The sequence below is a fragment of the Hyaena hyaena genome, unplaced genomic scaffold (assembly GCF_003009895.1).
Source record: "Hyaena hyaena isolate Hyena2069 unplaced genomic scaffold, ASM300989v1 scaffold_873, whole genome shotgun sequence".
Taxonomy (NCBI): domain Eukaryota; kingdom Metazoa; phylum Chordata; class Mammalia; order Carnivora; family Hyaenidae; genus Hyaena; species Hyaena hyaena.
In genome coordinates, this window is record NW_024081503.1 from 423377 (window position 1) to 427880 (window position 4504).

Consider the following 4504-nt stretch of genomic DNA (forward strand, 5'->3'; position numbering starts at 1 on the left):
AAATCAAACTAGAAGTTGATGTCTAGAACATTCCACATGTTACCTCTATTATGATTTCAACTGAACAGCTGCTACTCTCTTCTAAATTAGATAGAGTGCATCTTAATTTGAAAGGTTCTCATTCTTCCCCCTAAACTGCCTATGTTTCAGTTGTGGACAAAGAGGACACAATGTTGCCTTCACAACAATAATTGTGTTATTGAAAGGGAAGCTTAAATGCATGTTCAAAAAAGAAGTAAGAAGACCCAGAATGACTTGTTTAAATCTTTTGTGATGAAAGCAAGTATTCCAAAAGAAAACTTCTCTGATATTCTATATGTCTAATTGCAGGATTTGGTTCTTGTTACAGTTGTTGTATATTTATATATCAACAAGGCTTTCAAAGAGAGATAGCATTATCCTTCTTTTTAAAGAACTTTTTGGAAATCTCTTAGAGAGTGAGTTTCTTGTTTTGTCAGTTACACTGAATCCTTTGTGTAAATATGTTTCCTGGAGCAAGAATAGAGTGGGAGTGTTTAGATGGTCAGAAATGCATGTACCTGAAACATAAGAGGTCCCCATTACCTCTTCCTGTTTGGATAAATTGTGCTGATTTAAAAGTAAAGTATAGGATTTGGTTCTTAGTTTTAGGATTGGAAAGAATCTGATACATTTACTGAATTAAAAATATAAAATCATCAAAAAATACGGTAATTTATTATTGCTAGGTGATGAGTTCACAATTAAAACAAATTCTCTCTAACAATTCAAGATCTTTTTCAGTCCTTTTAATCAATGATTGCTTATCAGAGTCACCAAGAAACATTTTAAGCACCACATATTTTCCCCTCCATTCTAACCCTTCTCAATATTATGAAGTTTTCTGCTGTATGAAGGATGGGAGTATTGAGTATGGACATCCTTTTCAATAAAAGTGTTTCAAGATGACTTTCATATAGAAAAACATTAAGAATCATAGGTTTACTCATTCATGAATAAATATCTAATATAATGTGAAAAGGTTTGGCAGAGACCCTTAAGAAGGGTTGAGGTAGGAAGAGCTCAAGGATCTTGTCATAGATGATCTTACACATTAAATGCTATAAAACATATATTTTATTCAGTTAACAATGGGGGATCCCTGACGAGTTTTAGTAGATAAAACTTGTATTGGTTATTGTGTTGGTGATACTCTAAAAACTCATTTTTAAAATGAGCCCCTGGGGTATTCCCACATTTTGAGACAAGGAGACGAAAAGAAGAAGAAAAAGAGAAGGATTTACCAGTCAAGAAGGAGGTGAATGGAGGGAGTAGTGTCCTACAAGGCAAAATTGAAAAAAAAAAAAAAAGCGTTTCAAGAAGTTATTGATTATCTCTGTCAAGTGCTTTGATAAATCAAGTAAGATGAAGAATGTGAATTGGCCATTGGCTTTAGTAGCATGGAGGATATAGTGGGTCCCAAAACAGACAAGAGCTCTTTAAGCATTTGGTGGGTTCCAAAAAGTATAACAGGAACAGTATCTTATAACGTGAACACTTGAACTGATATTGTATCAAGTGGAAACTATCCAGGTTAGGGGGAGGCAGAAAGCTTTCTAGAGCAAGACCCTTGAGTAGAAAATAGATTGTAGAATCTAATGAACATGTGAAGGGACTGGATTTGAACAGAATTACAGAAATGGCACTCATAGCAGAAACAAAAATGCAGGCTAATTGAGAGACTTTGTGAGAAAAATGTTTTAATTGATTTTTTTTCAGTGAAATAGCAGGTGTGCAGTTGGTTGAATACTGGAGGGAAGGAGAAATGTTAGAAGCTTGAAGAGATTAGAGATTTGAGGTGATGTGGAATAGTAACTAGGTAAAGTAAATGTGACAATAATAAAAATAAAAGAAAACTCAAAGCAGAAATAAATTCAGAGTCCAAATTAGGGAATATTTGTTTTTCAGTTTTTCTTCTCATTTCAGGTTTAACAAGTACTGTATTTTGGGTTCTTGTTTTACTGCTGAGGGGTAAAATAGAATACATAGAATACTACATACTGAGGTGAATTCAGGATGGTCACCAGAGGCAGAAGCACAGGAAAACAGCAGAATGGGACTTTAGGAAAATGTAAAGAAGAGTAACAAAAAAAGAAAAAGATGGTTTTAAGAATTTGGTAAGGAACAGAAAGAGGAAATACATATAGAGAAACTTTAGATGAACAAAAGCTATAAAAGTAAACAACAGATTAAAAAAAGAAAAAGGTAAACAACAGATGTCTCCTGCTATCTTCAAAGTTTAATAAGAAGCACTGGAATACTACATAAGTCAGACAAGAGCAGATAAAGTAAATCAAAGGTAGGTGCAAATACCAGCATAGTCTTAGAAATAGCAATTTAGAAATATAGCCCATAAAGAAACTAAAATGATTTTAGAGTAGAAACTGCTAGTATATATGAAGATAGTGATGTATAGTAGATGATATATAAGCATATATGTTTTAATATATTTTATGCGGTGAGGTTCCATTGCCAGTGTTGAGAGGAAATTTCACTTGTAATAACTCAGTAATATCTGTGCCCATATATTTCTCTTCCTTCAACTATTGTTATTTGATTCCTGCTTCCTGTCTTTTTCTCTTTCTTTCTTTTTCTCTTTCTTTCTTTTTCTCTTTCTTTCTTTCTTTCTTTCTTTCTTTCTTTCTTTCTTTCTTTCAATAAGCCATTTATATTCCACCCACATATCTGATACTAAGACCATATGGGTTGTTTTTTAATTGGAATGAAGTATGTTTAAGATACTTAATATCAAATTCAATCTTTGTGTAATATACCGCTTCTTCAGAAGTCCCCCTGTGGGATTGATATTTAGTAGGGATATTTTGAAGAAAATGTGAACCCCACATATTCCTCAAGATTCTTCCAGGATAATACAGCTACTAAGGTAGATTACTATAAAGCCAGATACCAAGTCCATAACACTCTGGCCCCAGCAGAGTTGCCTTTATGAGATACAAATCAATACTAGTTTTTTGACATTGTTGAGGTGTGATGTACAAAACATTAGTGGTCGGGACATTTTGTAGGTTTTAAATGTTTCCTAACATTGCTGTCAAGGATATCTCATTACATTGCTCCACATGTGAGGAGTGCCCCTCTGGAGATAGAGTGGGAGGGATATTTCTAGGAGTTGGCCAAAAGGTCAGTTACTAAGAAGGAAGTCTAAAAATATCATACCCAGGGGAACACAAGCTATAAAGAAATAATGAACAGAGTTCAAGAGCTGGAAATTTAGGTCAACCCAAATGCCAAACCTGGAAGATCTGTAGCAGAACTTAGCTTGACTGATAAATGGAGAGGGCAACATGGAACAAAGATGATGGATTGATGGGCTGGTAATAAACCTTGATGACTCTGGATGACAGCCATGATTCTCTTTTGTCCCTTGACCTCTAATCCAGTCTGGTTTACCCATGCTCTTGAGAGAGATGAGACCAAAATACTTTAAGAACTTTTCAGGTACACGTTTTGAAGTTGATCTGCTCTTGTTCTAATTGTCACATTAAGTTGATACAAACACTTGGGGCCTATAATGGATTATGCCTTTAATTGTTTGTAAATATTTTATATTGGGTTACCTTGACATCCACTGGTTTGAGCCTGCAACCTAATATTCATTCCTGTTCTGTCTTGAGCTTCTAATATTATATACTCATTAGGCCTTAGAAATTCATATGTAACAAATACTAATGGAGAAGTTGATATATATGACTCTATTTATACAGATTTTCTTGGCAAGAAACCTTGGCAAGATGCATGTGGTCCTCAGTACTGTCCAGATCATGGATGTTGGTGATATAAAGTAGCAAAAGATAAGCAAAATCCAAGAGTAGGGAAATCATTCTTTCTGTCTAAAATATCAAAAACAAGTTTGTAGTTATCTAGTTTGTAATTTTTTACCTTAAAATCTCAAGTAATATACAGTAAAGCTGCCTAAGCATAATTAGCTGTGTCCCTTCTTTCCTTTATGGAAAAAATCAGGGCATATTCAGTAAAATCTGCAAAATGTATCTTCTTATTCTACTTCCCCACACATAGTCAGTAGTGTCCCACTTAAGAAAAGATTAAAGTGACCATGCTTCAAGCACTCAACAGAAAGTATCACACTAGGCTAACTTGTTCATGTAGCTTCATCCAAAGTTAATATCCATTATACTTGGAATGCCTTTTTAGTTATTTAATACGGTTAATCAATAGGTCACAGAGTTCCATAAAGTAGTACAATGACTGGGCTTGGATAATCTTCTGCTTTGGGGGGCAGTAGCATGATGGTGTCATAAAGTGCTTCATCATGAACTATTCCAAACTGCAAGGAGCATGGGATTATCTGATATATACAAAACTTGGCGCAAATAAGCCTGTCTATCTCTGCTCTTGGCAGCAACATTAGGACTCTTTCAGAGCAAGGTAGGGGGAACCTTCACAAGAGTTGGCAAAATGCAGTAATATATGCTAGTCCTAGTGAAATGAGCATTTCCAGGCAGAG